The following is a 13,093-nucleotide window of genomic DNA, read 5'->3' as shown; positions in this document are numbered from 1 at the left end:
AGTTCTATTGTAACTGCATCAAAATGCTCTACACTAACCCTACTGCTCGTGCAAAGCCGAGTTCGAACATCTCCTTCTCTTATACTGTTTATCGGGGAACACGCTAGGGCTGCCCCTTGTACCCTTCGCTGTTTGTATTAGCCCTCGAACCTCTTGCAAAATATATGCGTCAAGTTCTGGTCCCCTACGGCATTCCATTACGTGGTGTGATCCACTCTGTATCTTTCTACGCCGATGATATGTTGTTATATTTCTGAGATCTAAATGAAAATAAACACACAGTAGCTACTGTTTTCTCTTGTTTTGGGGAAATATCTGGCTTATGTCTCAACGCTTCTAAATCAGTCGCCTACTCCTTTTATGACACCTATACTTCTCACTATTTACAATTTGGTCAGATGCAATTTAGAGTTGAACCTGTTACCTTTATATATTTGGGAATTCACATATATAGATCCAAAGCAGATACCATTGATGGTAATGTGGTGCGGACAATAAATTCACTATGTTCCCAGATTACCTTCTGGAATACATTACCATTGACAGTGGCGGGCCGCTTGGCGATGTCTAAAATGGATATGTTGCCCAGACTCCTTTACCATTTTGTGAATTTCCCGGTTGTACTCCCGGCCTGGATTTTTAAAACACTAGGGGCCCGATGTAGGTCACCAAATACCGGTCGGTAACGGCCGAAGTCGGCCGTTACCGACCGGTATTTGGTGATTGAGTTGTAGAGGCCATTATTTTACAGAATCGGTAAATTTACCGAATCGGTAAATTTACTGATTCTGTAAAATACCGAATCAGTAATTTTACCGATTCGGTAAATCCCAGATGTAGGTAGCACTGTTTACAGTGCTACAGGCCTTCGGAATTCGGTATTTTATCACCCAATACAATTGGGTGGTAAAATACCGAATTCAGGTGTACATGCACATCTGTGCATGTACACCTGTGCCATGTGACACACAGACATGCCCTTAGGGCATGTATGTGTGCCACATGGCACACAAGCCTGGAATTTGGGGTGCTACAGGGTGTCAAAGTGACACCACGTTCACCCTTGCAGGATTCGGTATTTACCGATTCGGTAAATACCGAATCGGTATTACCCATTGATTCCTATGGGCTTCAAGGGCTTACAGATTCAGTAATTCTAAAATAAGAATTACCTACATCTGCCCCCTTCCTATTTACCTACTCTTAAATAGCGAATCGGTATGATTCGGTATTTAAGAGAAGGTAAATAGGAATTACCTACATCGGGCCCTAGATACCCTGTTGTCCTCTTTAATTTGGTGGGTGGGTAGATATAGGTTGGCGTTGGCTAAGTTGCAGCTACCTAGTAATGTAGGGGGACTGGGGGAACCTGATTTTAAAACATATTGTATAGTCGGACAATTACAGTGGTTGGCATATTGGCTGGCGAGCAAGAATTTATTTGAAATAGGGCATTCCCCTGACTTTTTAAAACAAGGAACCCTTCAATCACTGCTGTGCTGAGAAACTGCGGGATCCTCCTTATCTTCAACATGTTGCACTACACTATTAGAAACAAGCCCACAAGTTAGCAAAGCTGCCCTTTCCATTCGCCCCGAATATCCCGGTCTGTGGTTTACCTACTAGACGGGATAGTATCAATGAATCGGATAAGGGGGTGGACACACTTGGGTGTAGGGACAGTCGGTGAGTTCTTTCTGAATGGCCACCTGATGCCCCATGAGGAGTTTGTACGCAATCATTCTGTGCCTGATTCTTTGTTTCTTCCTCATGCAGCAATAGTGCATTGTATTCTGAAATATTGGCTCATAGACCAGAGGGAACCTTCAACTTTCCAATTATTGAAATCTCTTCATATAATGGGGCATGGCCGACACCTAGTACGTCGGCTCTATCGGGGTTTGAGGGAGCATTTAGGTACCCTATTACAGCATCTCAGACAGAAATGGGACATACTACTTCTGCATGAGTTAGAAGACAGAAAATGGGCCCTAATGTTAGAACACCCTCAGCGAGGCTCCTGTAATTGCTGGTTAAAAACGATACAACTATTCATATTACACAAAGCATATCTTGCTCCGACGACAATACAGAAGATGTTCCCAAATGCGTACTCGGTTTGCCCTAGATGTCCGACACAGGATGCTGATTTTAATTATATGTTATGGTCCTGCCCAGTACTGAGGGGGTTCTGGTCAGAAGTTACCCTGAGTCTAATAGTACTGACAGAACACACACCATGGAACACGATTGAGGCCTGTCTCCTGGGGCTCTTTCCCCTCCCCAAGAAGGCAAAGTTTTTATGTTGTTTTGCGGGATTGGCTCTGATGCTTGCCAAAAGACTGGTTAAACAGTGCTGGAAATCCCGTACAGCGCCCCGTGAAGGCAAATGGCTTGAGGAGGTTATCAGGTGGGCGGTTGCAGAGAGGGAGTCATTACAGCGAGGAATATAGAGGACTACGAAAGCGTCCAATATCCTTAGAATGGGCGCACCTGATAGAACTTTTTGAAGCAAGCACAGGGGATGAGTTAGAAGACTCGCAGATTACAGTGTTGGACAACGGTACAGACGTCTGATTACTGTTTGTAAATTGATTGTGTGGCTTTCTCCTCCAACTTCCCCTTCCCTTTCCTTCTCCCCCCCTCTCCCTCTCTCTCATAGTGTATTGTCTATGTAGTGGCAACAGTTGTTATTGTTTAGTTTGGGTATTGTTTGGGGTGGGTTTCATTGGGGTGGGGTTATTGGGTACTGCTATTTTCGACAATATTCGTAATTCTACACTATATGCACTTATACAGTATTTGCATTTCTATCTTTATAATGCTCTCACACTTAATACTTAGTGGATCAGAGTTATACATAATGAAATCACTGAATATATATGTGACTAAAGCTATCTTGTTATATGAAAATGTAAACCAAATGTCTAATTATGAATATATATGCATGTATATCATCCGAAGTACTCAATAAAAATTTGTGTTCGGCTCGGGACTGAGTCTGAGTCCAAACAAGAAGGCTATGTGGCCTCCCAGAGCCATTAATGGCCCTGAGGATCCCATCCCCTAGGGTTGGGATCCTGCTGTGTCCTTGGGTGCCTACCCCTGGGTCTTAGCATGTTTGCTCTCGCTTGGCTGGAGCACTTTTAAAACTCCCACCAAGCGAGAGCAAACACTAATGGCCTGATTTAGATCTCTTCAGATGGGTTACTCCATCACAACAGTGACAGATATCCCGTCCATCGAAATATAAATCCCATAGGAACTAAAAGGATTTATATTTCAGCGGACGGGATAGCCGTTACCGATGTGACGGAGTAACGGATCTGACGAGATCTAAATAAAGCCCTTAGTCCACTCCCAGTGAGTGGGAGCATGTCAAATTCTCCCACTCTCCAGGAGCAGACTTTTCATCTATTTCCCTGCCTGCTGTAGAATAGCCCAGCCTTGTGAGATGGGGTCCCAGTGCTAATATAGGCGCAGGGAGAGGGCTGCGTGCCCCCTTCACACAATGGCCGTGCACCCGGAGATGGAGCCCAGGGTCAAAATCGACCCAGGTATGGTGGCCGCATGCCCTCCTCTCCATTTACAATAAGACTGGGCCCGAGGGATGGGGTCTCTGGGGCTGAAATACAGCTTGGGGGTGGGGCCACGTACCCCCTTCCCTAAAAAATGTGGCGGGCCTTGCATGACGGGGTCCCCAGGGCCGCAATCTGGCCAGGAAGGGGGGCTGTGTGCCCCTCTCACAAGTTGGCTGCCTTTGAGGGATTGGCCGCACCCTCTGTGCATAGCGTGCGTGGTGTGGGGTTGGTTACATGCGGGGTTGCCTGCAGGGCCTGGTCATTGGGTAAAGTGACATTATAGTTAGGTAAGGTACTAAGATTTTATCTTCCGTTAAAAAAAAACCTAGAAATCCACTGAAAAAAACAAGGATTAATCTGACGTTATAATTAATAATTGTAATAATCTAAAAACTCACTTTTAAAAATCAAAATACCACTGAAATTCACCAGTTATATCTTACTGAGCTAACAATGACTTGCACTCCCACCATGCAGTGCTTATAACCTCACATATTATGTCACTCTTGACAAGTTAAAAGACTTAATTGATGGCATCACTGATAACATTTCCAATTACATAATTTCTATGAATTTCTAGATTTTTTACATAAAGTAAGATCTGATTACCATAGCTAAATATAACGCCACTTCAACTTTAGGGGGTTTCTGTTAATTTCCTTTTTTTTTAAATCATATTCATCGAACTCCTCCAATGACCATAGTTTTTTTCGATTTACATTGTAAGGTTAGCCGCAGGGCTTGGCCCCCAGCCAGGCCCTGACCCCAACCCCCTGCTGAAGGCCAACCCCACCCCATATTTTCCTTGTTTATTTTATTCACTGTACTTCTAAGGTACAGCAACTGAAGTGCCACCCACAGTACTGTTTTTATTTTGGGCTCCAGATGGGATAACTCTGGGATCCAACATGAAGTGCCAAGAGGTCAGGTTACCCCTACCCTTCCTGTTATACGTTTTCTAAACTTTGGTTCAAGACACAGTTATCAAATACTGCAGTGGCAGCTGCAACATTTTTCTTCATGTTGCGGCCAGCCAACCAGATTGCTCGGTCCCGCAAGACTCAAACGACTGACAAGAAAAAAGTTCCCTTGGTCATTCAGATCACTGTATTTTTTAAATTACTGTGTCGGGGGACCTCGCCCAATAAGATCACTCTATTTTTCAAATTTCAGCACTGCAGGACTCCACAGGATTACTATCTAGATATCACCATCATTTTAACCTCTTCATGACCACCCCGAATACCTCTTTGAACTCAAATTGCTTGGAAGCTACTAAACTTACATTACACAATGAAAAGAAAACTTTTTGAGTAAAGTTCTAACTTTCTGCCAAAGTTGGTGTAATTTTGTTCAACTGTTTATTCAGTTTCTCCTCCCAAAATTTCCTATGGGAAGTAATGTGGGAAAAATGTGTTTTTTGGGTCCTCCTTTTTCTCTGCCCGCTCAATAGATCACGCCAAAACTACCCAGGAAGGAATTGAGGTAATGAACTTTATTTTAGGAAAGATTGTGAATATTCGTCAAATGGTGCCAGTTTATCATATACACATAGGTACATACACGTACACACATGAAAGCAGGTATATCCCTACTATCAGACAAAGGTCCATTCAATTGAAGCCCAAGAGAAGCCTGTCCGCGTATGTCCCCAGTGATAAGTCACCTAGGACCCATAGGAAATTCACAAGTGCTGTGGTTCAACTCCTAGAGGAAGGGGGAGTTGTTAGAAAACAGATTTTTCTTCAATCGACCTCAAGCTTTTAATGACTGGCTGAATGAACAATGCTTGATTTCTTCTGGAATAAGGCAGCACCTCCGGACAAAGGTGGCCTATAACAAATAAACACAATTATACCAGATATAAATGTATTGTATGCTACAATGCAGTTTCACTATTAGGTTTTATCAATAAATTACTTCCTTAATTACCTCTTGTATGTGTAGTCTTGCTTAAAAGTAATGATGGACTTCTTTAAAGATTTCCAAATTCTTTCTATTGACAGCATTGAGGATTCTTTGTCCATTAGAAGCTGTCTCTTTAGAAGAGTGCTTTTGGTTTCTATTTTTTTAAGTTCAGAGTCCTTTTGGGAACAACACAAAAGTACCAACGTTTAGGATTAACTACCAAATTCAGTAATGGGCATGTCCAAGATGGCAGACGCGGCGACTTACTAAGCTGTGAGCTCCGGTCCTCCACCTCCATGTATCCGGTGCTATCACCCTTCAATGCTTCCCCTGCAGCACCCAGAGGATATACGTGGTATGTTCAGTATCCGGGGCACCATTTCACTGGATCTGCAGGGCTCGGAGGAGTCTCGTGATGCTTCGGCACGTCTGAGCTTCAGGCATCGGTGGTGAAGGCCCAGTGATGCCAGTGCCAGCAAATCTACAGACACCACCCAGATGGCGTAGCGGAGCACCAATGGGTGACGACAATCATCATTCCTGCCAGGTGTGAGCGACGGCCAGGGCACTCGGATGAAAACTTTGAAGGGGTGCTGCAACCAAAGATCGTCGCAGTTGGAGGACCCCCACTGTCCTTTACAGGGAAGCCGCAACAAGCGGGGATCACGAAGCACTTAGGCGCGATCTCCTGGGTAGAGTACTGGGGTGAGAGCCTGATCTCTTCTCAGCAATCACCACCTGCACGTAGTTGGGGGGCATTCCTGAAGCCTTTAAGCACTATGTGCCTGGCGTCCTACCTCCTTCATCATCCGACTGCACCTGGGTGCCGCGGGGTGCAGTACCAGAGCTCAGGTAACCTGCCGGAACAGATAAGGGACCTGTGGAGGACGAACGTGCCTCTACCGCCCAACCCCTCCAATTGCACCGATGGTGGCTATCGGGAGACCAGGGAGGAACGGGACACCTCCTGGCAATAGGGGAGACCTGCTATTAAATCCAGCTGCCTGATACTGGTTGCCTTCCATAGGACTGCTAATTACTCCTACTGCCCAGGTTGGTTAGGATGGTTTGGCTCCTAGTTCTCCTTCTCTCATGGGGATTTGGCCTATCATTACATCTGAGATGTTGGCTGACCAAGACATTTATAGGCCATTTAAGGAAGCACAACAGACATTACCTGTTGCACATTGGTTGCCTGTAGACGGTGGGGATCCCTCACTTCGTGATGTGATCATGGCCAAAGTCAAAACTGAGAGGACTGCTGGGGAATCCTCCATGATGCTCTGCCCACAATGGAGTATGCCCATCCACCCCAGGAGTCGGCAATGGAGTGACTAATGCAAGATCATTCGGAGGAATTCTCTGCACTTCTTTCGGCTGTGGGCAATGTCAAAACATCCCTGGAATAAAAGCTTGACATCTTAATGTTGGAGGTGGGGTTTTTAAGAGAAGCCTACAAAAAATTGAAGGACAGAGTGAAAGATGCTGAATTGGTGTTGCAAACCTTGTGCCTCTCTGTCGCTGACCATGATCAACACACAGTGATGCTTCGGAGGGAGGTGGCGGTGCTGCAAACTCGGGTCGATGAGGCAGAAGGTTGTTCTAGAAGTAACAACATCTGGATGGTGGACCTGCCAGAAGGAATAGAGGGACAGAGCATGGATTTGTATTGAGACTTTAGACTGACGGACAACATTCTTAGATGCAAAACATCCACCTTCCTCTCTGTGGAGCACGGCCACAGGGTACAGGGTCAACCTCCCAATCCAGGTGCTTCTCATCAACCCATGGTGGCACGGCTCTTCAACTTCAGAGACCGCAACAATATCCTGCAGATTGCCAGAGCTAAAGGCCCTTGGACTGTAGACAACAGCACCAATACCATATTCAGACGGCAACGAGAATAGTTCCAGGAAGTGAAACAACGACTCTGCACTCTGGGACGCAAACATGCATTGTTGTACTAAGTGAAGCTTAAGATCATTCTAGCTAATGAGACCCTCATCACAGGAGGTCATCACAGGAGGTCATGATCTGTTGGAATCGAGAGGTGAATATCGGTGCACTACCTGACCGAATGGCAGACTCAGAGGTGTAAGCGCCGCTCGAATAGACACATTTAAGGAAAACAATCAAAAGCACAAGCCGACCTGGGCCGAGCTGAAGCACTTGCAGCAATGGAACAATCTGTGTCTGCAGAATCTGACAACAGAGATTCAGATAGGGACAGGTTGGGGTCAGCCGATCCTCCTACAATAGAAGAGATGCCTAAGGAACGATGAGGTGGCCCTCAGGTCACGCCGATGACTGCAGACCTACTCACATGCGCTTGACTGTGGTGATATCCTCTTCTTATTTCTGAATAGCAGTGGGGTCTTCTGCTGGACTGAGGGTGGGGCAACGAGGGGATTATGGGCGCTCATGAGAAGGTACGAGGGGGAGTGCTATACACTTCAGTTGGCGGTAGGCCTGGACTACGTACAAAAACAATGACCTGTCTGACCCCTCTAAGAGCAGAATGGCTTTTGACTCTTTGCCAAATCATTGATGGCATTGGTTGTCTGCATTTGATTGAGGAAGCGCCCAGGCATGTGGGTTGGTTGGGGCTTATTTATATTGTTCATAAGCTTGTTTTATACCTGGTGTGCTGCGTGATGCTACCGCGACTCCAGCACTGTCAGCCTGATGGTAGTCATTCTTGCACCAACACTATTAACATGGCTTGTCAGGATTATCTCCTCATGACTTGGAAGGTATGGCAAGTGCTTCCGAATCCACTCATACCTACAACACCACGGAATACAGTTTGAATGGATAAGAAACACGTTTGACAGTCATAGAACTGACTAAGCTCTGCAAATGCTGGCGACGGGGGGTCTATGGCACTACATATTCCTTATACGCCAGGGGGGTCTTGATTTGGGTTGTCCCCAACGTCCCCTTTGTGGTCGATGCACTCATTGATAGACATTGACACTATGTTATTCTGCAGGGTGCTTGGGATGAGGAACCTCTTACACTGGCCGCAATATACGCCAGAATGTGGGACAACCTCTATTTCTGGCCTCCCTAACTCCCTGTTTGCTACACTATTCACTCTCCCTCTCCTTCTGGTGTGGAGATTTTAACTGTGTCCCAGGCTTGGTGACCGATAGATCGATCCCGCCGTTAGCGGGAGCCCAATCACACACCAACTACAGGCAGCTGCAGCAGCTGGCAATCAACATGCAGGTGGTAAACACTTGGCGAACCTTCCACCCATGTCTGCAGGATTACTCACACTACATGCACTGCACACACAGATTGATCTGATCTATAGGAGTGGGGAACTGGTAAATAACTGTACTAATTGTTAATACCTGGGCAGGACACTGTTGGATCCCAGTTCATTATTATTTACCTTCTCCTGGGGACGTGCTGTTGTGCTAGAGGCACTCTTGTGGTTTGAGACCCTGTGATGACCTTTGACTACCATTATTTTAACTGACTTTATTGTGTTATTTCATCCTAGCCTGGATGTACGATGTCCTGCATATGCTTTGCTTCTCTTCTTTCTTGTAATCTTGCTGTCTTTCAGTGGGAGCTGTCACGGAGTAAGATAGCCTTGCCAAGAGCAGAGCATGCCTGATGTGCAGTGTTGTGGGCAATGATGCACACATGTGCTCGGTGTTGTACATTGAGAGATGAAGTGTGTGAATCTATAAGCATTTGTGCACAATTGTGCATTGCGTTGTATGAGAATTATGAAGTTCATACTATTGGCTTTGACATGGCCTCATGTCATCTTGTTTCCTGACTTTGCCTTGCTTCAGCTTTTCTGCGTACACAGCAGCGCTTGCAAGTTGTTTGGGTTATGAGAACTATGAAGTGCTTACTATTGGCTTTGACATGGCCTCATATAATTTTGTTTTCTGACTTTGACTTGCTTTAGCTTTTCTGTGTGCACAGCAGCGCTTGCAAATTGCTTGGGTTATTCACGTTCACGGTCATCCTGTTTTGGTGAGGGATTGTTTGTGTTCTGAAAGGGTTTTGTAAGCTTCGTCAAGATAGAGGCTGGAACATGTGCGATTTGGAGAAGGGAACGTGAGAGCTCCTCCCTCAATGGGAATGCTTGCTTGGAACTTGGCTAGTCCTTGTAAGATTCCTCTGGCCCAGGGGGAGGTCTCTCTTGAATCTTCTAGTGTGCTTAAAGCTGAGGGTTGTGAACTTGGAAACCGGGAGTTTGGAATCCGAGCAAGGACGGACGTGTCTATCTCAGAGTTTGGACCCTGGTTGCTGATCCTCTCAATCACGGCTGTTTACTTCCCCAGACTGAGATGCGGTGTTCTTGCACCAGGTGATATATTGAGTTTTGATTATTGCCATTGTGATTTGAGCCAGTGGCTGTGATCATTTGATGTGTGAGTGAGTGTGGTTTCTTTGTGTTGTGTGAGTGAGTCAAGGTGCACCTCCAAAGTACTCATTTGATGTATATTGTATTGTATTGTAATTGCATTTATATAGCGCTTACTACCCCTGATGAGGTGTCGTAGCGCTTTTTCGCTGAGTAGCACGCTACTCCGGGACCCATAGAGGATTAGTGTTGAATTAGTATAGTGAAACATGCAAGTAACATTTTAAGTGGTGGATAGGTTAGTCAGATATTTGGATTTGGAATGACTGCAGAAGGATAGAGGAGGAAAAAGGTTTGTATTTATATAATGCCTGTTGATGCACGCTATTCAGGAAGCCCATAAAGGATTAGTGGTGAATTAATATGGTGAAATACGAAGTAATTTCAGTGGTGGATATTCAGTCAGTTATTTGGAGTGAGAAGGATAGCGGAGGGATAAAAGGGGAAGAAAGGTTTGCATTCATATAGCACTTGTTGCTCCTGGGGGTGTTGAAGCGCTTTTCTGGCGAGTAGCATGCCACTCTGGAACCCATAAAGGATTAGTGTTGAAAATTAGAATAGTAAAATATGAAGAGTTTTTAGTAGTGGATATGTTATTCAGTTATTTGGGTAGAGAAGAGTAGGTAGCATGATAGAAGAGGGAAAGAGGTTTGTATTTATATAGCGCTTGCTACCACCTGATGGGGTTTTGAAGCGCAAGTAGCATGCTACTCTGGAACCCATCAGGATTAGTAAATGTAAAGGTACTTGTATAGCGCATGACTACCCGGAGGCCTCTCGGTGCTTGTAAGAATACCGCTGAGGAACCCTTCCTGGCCTTTCCCTGTGAAGTGCCCACTCCTGGGCACCCCCAAGGTTAAGCCAGGCATCCTAGTATTGTTGGAGCCATTGTGGAGATTAAGCAAGCTATTGCCCAGAGTTGGACTCTTGATTAGAATAGGCACCAAGGTGAGAATTATCAGGTCAGAGGAAATTGAGCCCAAGACCCACCGAGGCGGGAATTGAACCCTGGTCCCGGGCCAGACTTCTGCATCAGGGTCTGCCGCTCTAACCATTGAGCCACACTTCTCCACAGTGTTGAATTAGTATGGTGAAACATGAGAGTAATTTTAGTGGTGGATATGTTAGTCAGTTATTTGGATTGAGAAGGGTTGGGGAGGGGTAGAAAAGGAAAAAAGTTTGCATTTATGTAGCACTTGTAACCCTGATGGGGTGTTGAGACTCTTTAGACGCTACTCTGGAACCCAATAAAGGATTAGTGGTGAATTAGTATAGTTGAATATGGAATTTGAGAAGTGAACATATTGGCCTGTTAATCTTGATTGAAAAGGATAGTGGAGGGTGAAAGGAGTGAAGGAATTTTTTTTTCAGGTCTTAGCAGTGGGAGGAGGCTTTTCGATGAGTAAAAAGGAATTTTGGAGGGAAGGAATCAGAGGGAAAAGTTTAGAAAGGTTTGTTTTATGGGATCGGTATAATAAAAAGAGGTGTCAGATGATGCAAGGAGGGGTAGAGTAGGAGAGAGTCTAGAAAGGGTTATTTTGGCGATCATAGTAGTGGTATGGGGTTTGGGATAAATGAGAGAGTGGATGTAGAGGATATATTGATAGGTGTATAGGATTAGAGATAGGGTAGTGCATTGGAAAGAGTAGTAGAAAGAAGTTTGAGATGAGTCAGAAGGTTGGGCTAGAAGATATATTGAGTGAAGTATAGGCTGAGAAATAGGATAGTGCATTGGAAATGCTAAATTAGAAGAAAGTGATAAATATATAGATCCATAAGTACATTAAAAGTATATAGATACATAAAGGAGGTAAGTATATGTAGATTAAAGATATTGATAGGAGGCACAGGATGAGAAATAGGGTAGTGCATTGGATATGCTTTTTCAGGAGAAAAGCAACAGACACACAGATCCAAGTACATGGAAGGTACATAGATGCACAATGGAGGTATGTACATGTAGACCAAAGATGACTTTTATTTATTTATTATTATTTTTTCTCTCAACAACATAATTATTTTACATGTTTATACAAAGTAATACACAAAGATAGGTATATATCTATAGTGAAAACAAATGCTTATATACAGAGGGATATGCTGTAAAGTTCTGTTTGCGTATGATGCTTAGGTGGGGAAGAGCCAAATCTTGAGTAGTTTTCTGAAGATAAGGTAGTTGTTGGTGGACCTTATGTTGGGGGGTAAAGAGTTCCATAGTTTTGCTGCTTGAACAGTGAAGGATGTGCCACCCATGTTTTTTTTCTTGTATTGTGGGATTTTGAGGCGAGATGCTCCTTTAGAGCGGAGGTCTCTTTGTTGAATGTGTTTGGTGATTTTATTCCTGATGTTTATTTGCTTGAGTCTTATCTCATATTATTTGCTGCTTGTTTATTAATCAGTGCGATCACACTCGGCAACTCTGGGCATAAGCTTGCCTCATCTGCATTAACGGCCCCACCAGACCGCCGGGGATGCCTGGTCTCACCCTGGAGATACCCATTAAGGGACCATCTCTCAGGGAAGCCAGGAAGGGTTTCGCAGCGGTCGAAGCGCGGAGATACTCCTCCGGGAGTCGATCCTAGCGCTATATAAACTTGTAATTAATTAATTAATTAATTATTATTCATGCATTATATTTACCAAGTGTGTTATTATTGCTTGCATATAAACATATATATATATCTTTGTGTATTTGAATCTTGTGCATTTGGCATCTGGTAAAGCCTTTTTTAGAGAGCATTGTGTAAAATAAACCCCAAGCCTTATTCCAAAAGAGAGAGAGTCCTTGCATTTTGTAAAATAAAACCCTTTTCTAAGGGTGCTGTGTTAAAGTGTCTTGACTGCGCCGGCTGTTGGGCTACTGTGTCGAAGATTCTAAGATTATCTGAAAGGCACATTCAAAACACGTGCACACTCGGCTATTCCCACCTGGTGGCTACAACCTATAACATCATCAGATGAGCCATTTCGGACATACGTGGGCGAGCAAATTAACCATTATTTCGAGGACAATGAGGTTTGTGGTGCAGACGTGGTGGCAGAGTGGGGAGCATTGAAGGTGGTAACCAGGGGAGTATGTATGGCATGAAGCGTGAATTGAGAAGGTCGGCCTTAAAGTTGGAGGTCCACATAAAAGCAGCTGAAAAGGAGTGGGTGTCCAGCCCGGACTCCCTCACTCCCTGGCAGGCTGTTAAACCAAGCATAGAGTAGC

The sequence above is a fragment of the Lissotriton vulgaris genome, chromosome 9 (genome assembly GCF_964263255.1).
Source record: "Lissotriton vulgaris chromosome 9, aLisVul1.2, whole genome shotgun sequence".
Classification (NCBI taxonomy): domain Eukaryota; kingdom Metazoa; phylum Chordata; class Amphibia; order Caudata; family Salamandridae; genus Lissotriton; species Lissotriton vulgaris.
This window is presented reverse-complemented; position numbering follows the sequence as displayed.